Consider the following 12,258-nt stretch of genomic DNA (forward strand, 5'->3'; position numbering starts at 1 on the left):
CACAGTGGCTGAACTCCAGCTCCTTACAGCCACCTTGGACAATAAGATCTTGGCAGTGGAAGCCCCACATGACAATACAACAAAATGTGAGGGCCTGGATCCCTGATGCTATGAATCATTATGCCAATGTTGGGACATTACAGAGAAACAAAGGTCTATGTTATTTAATTCTCTATGGCTTTCTGTTACTGAGGGCAAAATATCCTCAAATTGTTTATAAAGCTGACACATGCATTAATTTAAAGGATGCCTAACACTTGGTAAGTGCCAAATGAGTGACATAAATCATACGTAGCAGGCAGAGTCCTGTAAGTTCCTTGAAGATTTAATCAGAGAGGAAGAATGAGTTTCACCTTGAAAGACTGATAGCATATACATATGCAAAAAAGGAATGAATGTAGCAATGAGCAGAGGTTTATAAAACTAAAGCCAAGTTCATGATCAGGTAGCTGACCAAACTGGTGGAACCTACGAAAGGGTTCTGGAGAAGAATAATAAAAAATGGGACTACAAAAGTTGGCTGGTGTATGACTGGAGAGGCCCTGAAATAAACCAAAATGACTGGATTACATTTGTTGAAAACATATAGAAGAATGTTGAAAACATATAGAAAGAATGAAGCTGATAATATCTAATTATTCTGAGGACTGAAGTCATCCAAGGACTGATCAAAGCCATGAAATACAGTCCAACTTACCTTCTATTAGTGGTTTTCTATTAAAGAATTTTCAGTTCCTGAAATGGAAAAATTGCTCAAAAAAATAATGAGAGAAACTTAGCTAGTGAAACCTATCACCTTAGGGGAATTAAAAATCCAAGCCAGAAATGTTGATGCTCTAAACATTTTTAAATCCTTCTAGCAGGTTTTATTATTGCAGTGTAAGATGGAAAAGGTATTTGCCACCAAGCCTAGCTTTTCTTTAAGAAGGAAGTTTCACAAGGGAAGGCCTAGCATGCAAGATGATGGGGGACAAAACTCTACTTATAAATTCTGCTACTGGAGATAACTGAAAAACAGGGCCAGAAGGAAGCCAACTGTCTACACAGAATGTGGTAAAGCATTTCTGCAGATCAGTATCCTGCAGACATTTACATTTTCTTTAACCTGTTAGGAAGAAGTGGCAGGTTTGTTGTGAGAAAGAAAGAAGGAGAAAATAAGAAAGGAAGGAAAAGAAAGAAAAAGAAGCAAGATAGGCAGACAGACTGGCATATGTGAAAGGGCCTATTCCGGAAATCATTACTTCAACAATTTCATCATTTCGACGAATTATATTGTTTTCTTTCTCTTAAATGACTACATTACTACTTTATACCTATACCTGTGGGTGTTTGTGTATTGTGGTGTATGTGTGTATAAAGGAATAACAGAGACAACTTTTATTCTCATGGAATTCTTGACAAATATCAAAACATTCATTTAGGTCATCAAAGGAATCTACTTTTGAGCTTAATTGTGAAGAGAGCTGAATTTTGAGGCAAACATAAACACTTTGTCTTAAACTCATTGCTAATTCCTTCAACAAATCTAACAAGAGCCTTAAGTTGAGACAAGAAGTCTGTGTCCACCAAAATCCTCCCCAACTTTCATTTTATAGAACGGAACTGAATGCAGAGCTGTCTGGTTAGACTCCATTTTCCAGATTCCCTTGCAGTTAGGTGTGGCCATTTAAGAAGCATATGCCACCAGGCGCAGTGGCTCACGCCTGTAATCCCAGCACTTTGGGAGGCCGAGATGGGTGGATCATGAGATCAAGAGATAGAGACCATCCTGGTCAACAAGGTGAAACCCCAGCTCTACTAAAAATACAAAAAATTAGCTGGGCATGGTGGCGCGTGCCTGTAATCCCAGCTACTCGGGAGGCTGAGGCAGGAGAATTGCCTGAACCCAGGAGGCGGAAGTTGCGGTGAGCCGAGGTCGCGCCATTGCACTCCAGCCTGGGTAACAAGAGCAAAACTCCATCTCATAAAAAAAAGAAGCATATGCCAGTGGAAATGAGCAGAAGTGACACGAACCACGTTGACATGTGATTCTTATGCTGCCTGTGCACTGTTCCCTCTAATCCAGCTGATGGCTTGTATTAGTATTTCTCACACTGCTATAAGGAAATACCTGAGACTGGGTAATTTACAAAGGAAAGAGGTTCAATTGACTCATAGTTGCATAGCTGGGAGACCTCAGGAAACTTACAATCATGGTGGACGGTGAAGGGGAAGCAGGCGTGTCTAACATGGTGGCAGCAGAGAGAGCACAGGGAAACTGCCACTTTTAAACCATCAAGAACTTATGAGAACAACATGGGGGAGACTGCTCAATTCGAGATGAGATTTGGGTGAGGACACAGAGCCAAACCACACCATGGCTGCGTAAGGTAGCAATTCCATGTTTCCTGTTGCTGAGCCTCTCACTGATTCCCACTTGGCCTTCTAAGATCTTGCTGACCAGTGTCGGGGAGGGAGGAAGACATCTTCCCAGTGGGAGGCAGTTCCAGGCTTCTCTCATTACACCTACCTCATGGGAAAAGAGACACATTTAAAAGGCTGGGCCTACAAAGACCTCTTAACTGTACCAGACACTCAACCTTACCCTTCAGTGCGCAGGGGTCTTCAGAATCATGGCAAGCTCACTCCTCTCACTGGGGAAAGTACTAGAGGCCAAAAAATAGGAAGGTCCAACACAACATCAAGTGGCTTAATTTTCTGAGTAGTAGTCAATTTTTTTCACAAATAAATTCAACAGACATTACGTTCTATGTTCTCTAGGTGCTATGTTGATTACTGACAATGTATGTATGCAGTCAAGCTTAGAAGAGTAGGAAAGACAGATCACGACACTGTCATAAACCCAAGAAAAGAAGAATGCACACGGTGTGAACATAGTTCAAGGTCATGTCTTGGGTAGCATGAGCCAATGGATTTCTGATGATAATACTGAATCCACCTGTTTTGAGGGATAAATAAGTGTTTGCTTGGTGGGCAGTGGTGAGGGACTCACTCCTGTGGTGTGAGATGCGAATCCACTAACGTTGAAGGATACTGGATTGCTGAGCTATTTGGGTTTTACATGATGATGATTAGAAGCTCTTGTAGGATTGAGACGAAGGAGCCATAGGATAGGAATGTTGGGTTTGCAGGCAGACTGCGGTGGCAGAAGGCATTAGAACCTAATAAACTAGAGTCCAGAGCCCCACTAGGAATTCAGTGAGATGAGGGATATTGGTCTCTGAGGTCAGACGGCAGAGGTGGAGAGCTAGGATCCAATCTGGAGACAGAACTGGCAGAACTCAGTGCTTGTCTGCAGACTAATTGAGGAGAGAAATGTGTTGTAAACTGACTCACCCCACGTTGGGCGCCAGCTGTTGTGAACTGAATGTGAGCCCGGGAATCTCGTCCAGTGAGAGGGTCCCAAACCTGGAAGAAAGCGTGTGCCAGAAAAAAAGGAGATAGAAAAGAGCAAGGTCCAGAGGGCTACATGCGCTATGCCCATGCAGCAATTTTATTTTTGCAATGTTTCATTATATACTTTTCTGAAGTTAAAGTTGTTTACGCCAGATCAACGTACTTAAGTTACAGTAAGCAAGTTATGCCCACTAAGTTACACCCAGTAAGTAAGTTAAGCCCAGTAAGTAGGTTACTTCCAGTAAGTAGGTTACGTCCAATAGGTCAAGGTAAGTAAGTTACAGTCACGCCCTGTAAGCTATGGTGAGTAAGTTACAGTTACACCCAGTAAGTTACGGTAAGTAAGTTACCAAGTGTAAATACTTAAGTTAATATTTTACAATGAAGGTAACAAGGGTCCAAAATGAACACAATCAAGCAATAAACCATAAGGAACCAAAAGTGGACACATTGCCTCCCAAGTCCTCATATCCATAAAGTAATGTCTGTTAATTATTTAGAATAACATAGTCCCTCTCTCGGTTCCTGCTTTCCCTCAGCTTGACCCCCCCCCCAACTGGGGATCTGTGTGCGGGCTCAAGCTCACCATATGGTGAGGCCCATTTCCTAGGGGCCTCACATGGAAGCAATGCCCACAGGTCTCCCTTAGTTCTCCCTTTTGTTTTTAGATGCAACTCCGCATCTAAATTGTTTTAGATGCTTTAGCCGCAATTGTTGAAGGGAGGAGAACACAAGGCGAAAGAGTACTGGGAGAAGGAAATTGTCATGAGTCCAAATTCCTTGTAAATGGGCCTTAACAAGAGGCCACTGCCATTTAGTGTCATTAAAAGGAGTAGTAGTCACCAAGAATAGTAACAGTTTGTTCCAAAGTATTAAGATTTTTATCAATTTTCTTACCAATATCCATTTGAGTTCCCATCATCATACCAAGGTCCAGAAACATTAAGGAACCCCAAAACCTTCAGGTGTTTGATCATCTCATCCATGGTGATCTTGTCGGTGATCTCTTTTACACCCGGAGGGTGAGCGACCTTCCTGTTGGCACTCACGATGCCACAGAGGGCAGTGGCAGGCTTGGGCTGCGCGGTGAAGTCCATCCTGGGGGACAACTTTTCGTTCACAGTCCTCTACCAGCCTCTCCTCCTCATGCGGGCGGAAGGTGCATTGAGCGCTCGGGCCTCTGTCAGGTGGTTGCGCCGCCATCCCTCGTGGGGTTGCACACAAAGTGGCTCCACGGGTCCTGCCGCCGCCAAATTCTCGAGGGCCACCATCACCATCGCTGCCGAGCTGGGGCGGCCGTCTCTGCTGACTTCTCTCTGGCCAGCCCCGGGAGCAGTGCTGGGGCTGGCGATGCCGAGGAGCAGCCGCCGCAGGAGGAAATGTGGGGTGAGTGAGCGCTGGGCCCACCCACCCGCCTGAACTTCGTGCCAACCTGGGTAGTCTACTCGGACCTGGACACCCCTCGCAGTGGCACGCTAGGCAGTCCGTGTCCCGGGAGACGGCACCTCGCACACACACTGGCCAGTCACGCGAGTGGCGCAAGAGCACGCGAGAGCAGTGCATACTCCTCGCTCCCTCAGTTCTAAGTTTAATCTCAGAATCCACAACCCACGGACAAAGCTCGTGCACTATGTGCACAAATTTCTCAACAGTTTTAAGTTTAATGTCATGACCATGTGACTTAATCATATGTTGCAAAAGCTGTCAAATTTATATGCTTTAGATTCTATTTGCCTCATGTTTTACTCCAGATGAAAAGGTTATTCACTCACTTACTCTGCAGCTTCACCTCTATAGTTTGTAGGCATCACAGTTGTCCCTTGTGTCCAGGCCCCATGTTCGGGCGCCAGCTGTTGTGAACTCACTCGCCCCACATTGAGCGCCAGCTGTTGTGAACTGAACGCGAGCCCGGAAATCTCGTCCAGTGAGAGGGTCCCAAACCTGAAAGAGAGCATGCGCCGGAAAAAAAGGAGATAGAAAAGAGCAAGGTCTGGAGGGCTACATGCGCTATGCTCATGCAGCAATTTTATTTTTGCAATACGTCTCATTATATACTTTTCTGAAGTTAAAGTTGTTTACGCCAGATCAGCGTACTTAAGTTACAGTAAGCAAGTTATGCCCACAAAGTTATGCCCAGTAAGTAAGTTAAGCCCAGTAAATAGGTTACACCCAGCAAGTAAGTTACGCCCAGTAAGTACTTAACAATTGTAAGCAAGTTACAGTCACGCCCTGTAAGACATGGTAAGTAAGTTACAGTTACGCCCAGTAAGTTACAGTAAGTAAGTTACCAAGTGTAAATATTAAGTTAATATTTTACAATGAAGGTAACAAGGGTTCAAAATGAACACAATCAAGCAATAAACCATAAGAAGGCGAAAGTGGACACAATGCCTCCCAAGTCCTCATATCCATAAAGTAATGTCTGTTAATTATTTAGAATAACATAGTCCCTCTCTCGGTTCCTGCCTTCTCTCAACTCTACTCCCCCAACTGGGGATCTGTGTCCGGGCTCAAGCTCACCGTATGGTGAGGCCCATTTCCTAGGGGCCTCACACAGGAGCGATCCCCACAGTTCTCCCTTAGAGATGGATCTGGGACAACTCCAGTTTTCTGGCTCAAGTGACCTCCAGGCTGTGATGCCAGTAACAAAGGCAGGGAATCCGTTTGCACATTTAGTTTTGAATGAGGTAGAACTGGACATGCTGGTGAATGCACAAATAGCAGCAGTTGTAGGACACACATGGTCTCTGCCTGGTGTGGTGTGTATATCACCGTCATAGCTATTGCATTGCAAGTATGTTATTGTCTTTGCTTTGTAGATGAAGAGACTGATGAGGATTGGTCATGTGTCCGGGCAGAACTGAATGTGAACACAGACTGCTGAGCTCCAGAGCCTGCACTCCCAATCACTACACACAGCACCTCTGTCAGACACAGGCAAGAGTTCAGGTGAAGGACATGGGCCCAGCTCAGGTTCTAAAGTCACTGAGTTATAAAGGGTCACTACAGTCACAGGAGTGCATAAAACTTATTCTCAGGCCAACCAACTGTTAGTGAGCATCTGCCTATGTACAGGGAAGGTCTTGAGTTGCCACTAAAGATTCAGAGCCATGACACACAACCTTCCTTCACATAGGACCACTATTTGGGGAAAACAGACAGGAAAACAACAATCATGTTATAGCATGATAGTGCCAAAATAAAATGTTTATATGTTTCAAAGAAACCGGTAAAAGGAACATATAGGGAATGCGTTTAGAATAAGGAGAAGAAGGAATTCCAGAAAGGCTGACACTTGAGGAGATGGTGGGAAAACAGGCCACATAAGAAGCGATTAAGTAAACTGGTCCAAGGCAAAGGGGGGAACCAAGGGTGAGTGAAAAGACACCAACACAGGAACACCTTGAGCAGGGCTGGCCCCATGCCAAAAGCCACTGAGACACAGGCTGACCAAGGCTGACCCTTGTGATTGGACAACCAAGAGTCCACAGTGGAACTTGCCCACACGGTTTTTGTGGCATGTCAAAGAGGCCAGCAGAACTGCAGTGGAGAGAGAATAGGGTGTGTGATGAGGAAGAGACGGCAGTGAGCCTCATTTGCTGTTCAGAAAGCTTTGTGGGGATGCTAAGGAGAGAGCTTGAGAAGCATTTAGGTTGAGAATGCATTTGAGAATGTTTTACATTTATATGAGTTGTTTTTGTTCCTCCTGGAATGTGAAAGATTTGGGCATATTACCAGCCAGCCTATGGTAAAGAGCTAACAGAGAAAGAAATGTTGACGTCTTAAGAGAAAAGGGTAAACAGATGGAGAGGGTCACAGAGGAAACGGGGAGGTTATGAGTAAGTCAAGATCTCCTGCTGAAGCTGAGCACTCTTAATCGCCTGTAGTTCTTTGGAGGACTCAATGAGCCAGCCACCTATAAGTCCTACAAACTTATAACCCTTATGAAAATTCTAAAAATGTGAAAATAAAGAACTGTAAAAAAAAAAAAAGTACTCTTTCAAGTTTAATATCTGTTGATTTCTTCAGTGGTTTCCACTGCCAATAAGTTGGAGTAGGTTAGCATAGGTAACAGATAGCAGTTTAAGTCTAAATCAGCCTTTTTTTTTTTTTTTTTTGAGTTTCATTCTTGCTGCCCAGGCTGGAGTGCAATAGCGTGATCTCAGCTCATCTCAACCTGTGCCTCCCAAGTGCAAGTGATTCTCCTGCCTTAGCCTCCTGAGTAGCTGGGATTACAAGCATGTGCCACCATGTTCACCTAATTTTGTATTTTTTTTAGTAGAGAAAGATTTTCTCCATGTTGGTTAGATTGGTCTCGAACTCCCGACTTCAGATGATCCACCCACCTTGGCCTTCCAAAGTGCTGGGATTACAGGCATGATCCACCGCACCCAGCTTAGCTATGCTTTTAAAAACTCAAAAGCAGGACCGGGCGTGGTGGCTCACACGTGTAATCCCAGCACTTTGGGAGGCCGAGGCATGTGGATCATGAGGTCAAGAGATCAAGACCATCCTGGTCAACATGGTGAAACCCCCTCTTTATTAAAATACAAAAAATTGGCTGGGCACTGTGGCGCATGCCTGTAATCCCAGCTACTCAGGAGGCTGAGGAAGGAGAATTGCCTGAACCCAGGAGGCGGAGTTGCGGTGAGCCGAGATTGTGCCATTGCACTCTAGCCTGGGTAACAAGAGCGAAACTCTGTTTCAAAAAAAAAACTCAAAAGCAAATGAAACATCTATGAAACTCCTGTTTCAAAAATAAATTCTTGCTCAGTGTGTTCCTCCTAGAACCCCTTTTTAGAGGAGAGCAACTTGGACAACGCCTACCCACAGAATGCAACTTAGGAGGGGAAATGTTGCCAGAAGATGTCAGTGACCGTGGCACTGAAAGTAGAGTCAGAATCTGCCCTACAATGCCAAGTAACCTGCTCTGAACTAGATCTGCTGAAAAGCACTTGTGTTTCATTCAGTTTTCCTAACATAAATCTGTCAGGAGATCCGTTCTCATTTCGCTTCAGACCATATGGTTTAGATATAAACTCGTGCTTTTCTTCTACCTTTCCATCTAAATATGATTCTATTTTTACTCAAGGGAAAATGCACTGGTGATCAGAGCATGTCTGCTTTAAAGATGGAGTTCATTGCCAAAGAGATTCCCTGGTGGTCTCACCCTTCCAGTGACGTGTTCATTGCCTGCCAGTGTGGAAATGTGGGATTTCTACTGAGGTCTCTGATCTCACCAGTGTTAGTTTCAGTCAGACTTTATGAGTTATTTCTTTTAAACAACTGGAGAGCAAGAGGTCCTTGGTTAACAAAAAAAAAATTAGGACAACCTGCTTTATTGGATTTGTGTTAAGATCTTTATTTTCTGGTTCAGCCATACAGTATTCACATCAGCAAAAATGTTATTTTTTCAACTCAACAGAAATGTCCTGCTTTCTCTGCCTTTACATGTTTTCAGAGTAAGCTCAATGTAATACATAAATACATTTTAGCTTTGTTTTTTAATTATCAAATCTAAATTTTGAACTCAATTTCACCAAAGTTAGATGTAGAATATTTCAATATGGCAATTTCTTTAGCTTTGAAACAAGACTTCGTGGTCTTTATTATGATTAAATTTTATAACATCATTAAGTTTCCTTCTCTTTATGTGAATACCCATTTGCTTAGCAATCCAATAATGAGTGCCTTAGAAAGTATTTAGGATTAGCCAGTTTTAAGGAAAAGCAGCTGAAATTTTTACCCCAAATTGGCAGGAAAGAAGTTACTTAAAATGTTAAATATGCCTTTTTGATCCTTTTTTCCTGCAATATAGATTTTTTTAATGTAGAAAAGCAATTTATGTATTACACTGAACTTACTCTGAAAACATGTAAAGGCAGAGAAGGCAGGACATTTCTGTTGAGTTGAAAAAATAACATTTTAAGCACTTACAGGGTTAGTCATGGAGAGTAACAGGCCTGCTGGTGAAACAGGTCACCGAAAATGGAGATAGCATCAAACTAGTGGTCAAAGACTAACTCCTAAAAAAAGAAAAAAAAGGCAACTTTTATCAAGGATTAATTTAATTTTTAAAACAAACACAATCTCAACTTGATAGTCTACCTGTGGTATACCTGCCAGGTAAAATATACATCTTTACAACTTGGTGGTCCCAAGCTAAAAAAAAAAACCATTTCACAGAAAGGAAAGAAACAACATGAAAACAGCTTAAGAAATACACAAACAAGCAAAAATATATGCAAAAAGAGGAACGTTTAGTTTTGACTTAACTGAAGAAACCAAGAGGAAACTGGTCTACATATTGACAATGTGCATCCTGCAAAGTCGGTATCTGAGTAGAAATCTATATGACTGGAATCTTCCCTATTTCCTGAATAAAAGTGATATCTCTCAGTATTTATACTTCATGGCTCACACACCTACTTCATTTGGCTCTATTCCTTACTCACTCTAGCCTTTACTTAAATAAGTCCGAAAAACTTGGGTTTATAACATAAGAAAAATAATCACACACACAATGGGAAAAAAATTTTGCAATCTCCTCAACTGACAAAGGGCTAATATCCAGAATCTACAAAGAACTGAAACAGATTTACAAGAAAAAAAACAAACCCATCCAAAAGTAGGTGAAGGATATGAACAGACACTTTTCAAAAGAAGACATATGTGAAGCCAACAAACATATGAAAAAATGCTCATCATCACTGATCATTAGAGAAATACAAATCAAAACCACATCGAGATACCATCTCATGCTAGTTAGAATGGCAATCATTAAAAAATCTGGAGACAGGCCAGGTGCAGTGGCTCATGCCTGTAATCCCAGGACTTTGGGAGGCTGATGCAGGCAGATCATGAGGTCAAGAGATTGAGACCATCCTGGTCAACATGTTGAAACCCCATCTCTACTAAAATACAAAAATTAGCTAGGCATGGTGGTACATGCCTGTAGTCCCAGCTACTCGGGAGGCTGAGGCAGGAGAATTGCTTGAACCCAGGAGCAGAGGTTGCAGTTAGCCGAGATTGTGCCACTGCACTCCAGCCTGGTGCCTGGCAACAGAGCAAGACTTTGTCTCAAAAAAAAAAAATCTGGAGACAACAGATGCTGGAGAGGATGTGGAGAAATAGGAACACTTTTACATGGTAGATGGAAGTGTAAATTAGTTCAACCATTGTGGAAGACAGTGTGGTGATTCCTCAAGGATCTAGAAATAGAAATTCCATTTGACCCAGCAATCCCATTACTGGGTATATAGCCAAATGACTATAAATCATTCTATTATTAATACATATGCACATGCATGTTCATTGCAGCACTGTTTACAATAGCAAAGACCTGGAACCAACCCAAATGACTATCAATGATAGTCTGGACAAAGAAAATATGGCACATATACACCATGGAATACTATGCAGCCATAAAAAAGATGAGTTTGTGTCCTTTGTAGGGACATGGCTGAACCTGGAAACCTTTATTCTCAGCAAACTGACCCAACAATGGAAAAATCAAACACCACATATTCTCACTCATAGGTGGGTGTTGAACAATGAGAATACTTGGACACAAAGAGGGGAGCATCACACACTGGGGTCTGTTGCGGGGGCTATGGGAGGGATAGTGGGAGGCAGGGTGGGGGAGGGATAACGTGGGGAGAAATATCATGTATAGGTGATGGCGGGATGGTGGCAGCAAACAACCTTGCCATGTATGTACCTATGCAACAATCTTGCATAATCTGCTCATGTACCCCAGAATCTAAAGTATAATTTAAAAAAAAAAGAAAAAGAATCACACATAATATTCCCCTTTCTGTAGCTACTTTAGACCTGGGTTTGTTACTAGAAAATTCCTGAAGAAAATTTCAGTGTAAGTCTGGGGCTTTGCTGAATCAAGCCCCCCACCCGCTGCCACTAATATTTAGAAAACACCCACTGTTTGGGCTAATAGCATTATTGGTGGTACCTATTATATAGAGGGATAGCTGAACAAAGTCTGTGTCTCAAAACCAGTGTTAAATCAGTCTCAGGGTTGAAAAGACAAAAAGGGAGTCTAAAATCACAACAAGTAAAGACATATACATGTAGGACCCTTGTCCTTCCTGATCCACGCTTCCTTCAGGGTCTTCATTGCCATAAATGTTCTCTGCCATTTGCCACACTTGCATGATATTGTCCTCTGATACAGAACAAATCATCCAAAGGTCATTGGGATTCCAGGAGCAATAGATATCTTGGCAGTGTGACCACCATAAATAAACAGCAGCTCTGGTGGCCCATCTTCTGCATCTTCTGGGGATTGTTCTTCTCCAATTTAACTTAAATCCCAAACATTCAGTCTGCAATCAGTACCAGTGGAAGCCAAAATAGTCTCATTGTGAGGTGACCGCTAAACCTGGAATATTTCATCCTCATGTGATTCAAAGGAATGCAACTTAAGTTTCAGATTTCTCAGATCCCACAAGGCAGCAGTCTTGTCAGCTGATCCTGTGGCAAGAATGAACTCGCCGTAAGGACTGAAAGAGAGGCAGTTCACCTCAGCAGTGTGACCATCAACTGAGTGTCTTGGTTTGGAAGTATTGTTTGAAAGAGTATCCCAAATCATAACTTTCTGATAATCAGCAACTGACCCAAACAGGGACTCATGGAGCAGATGCCAGGAAACCTCTACTACTGCTATATGCCCTGCAAAGATGGTAACCAAAACCTCCAAATTCTCCTTTCTCACTGTCGTAGTGACACATCAAACTGAGCATCATCATTAGGGAGTTGCACCCTGGCTATAACAAGATGGTTTTGTTCATCTGAGGTGTGTGTCCCCAGGACAAGTTGATGAATGCTGAAATCTTTCCCTTCTGG

General features: G+C 42.7%; 1 pseudogene; it reads right to left on the reverse strand.

Moving 5' to 3' along the window:
- Nucleotides 1-4,523: 4,523 nt before the first annotated feature.
- On the reverse strand, nt 4,524-12,004 carry LOC118143575 (histone-binding protein RBBP4 pseudogene; annotated as a pseudogene).
- Nucleotides 12,005-12,258: the final 254 nt, after the last annotated feature.

This window comes from Callithrix jacchus, chromosome 11 (assembly GCF_049354715.1).
Source record: "Callithrix jacchus isolate 240 chromosome 11, calJac240_pri, whole genome shotgun sequence".
NCBI lineage: Eukaryota > Metazoa > Chordata > Mammalia > Primates > Cebidae > Callithrix > Callithrix jacchus.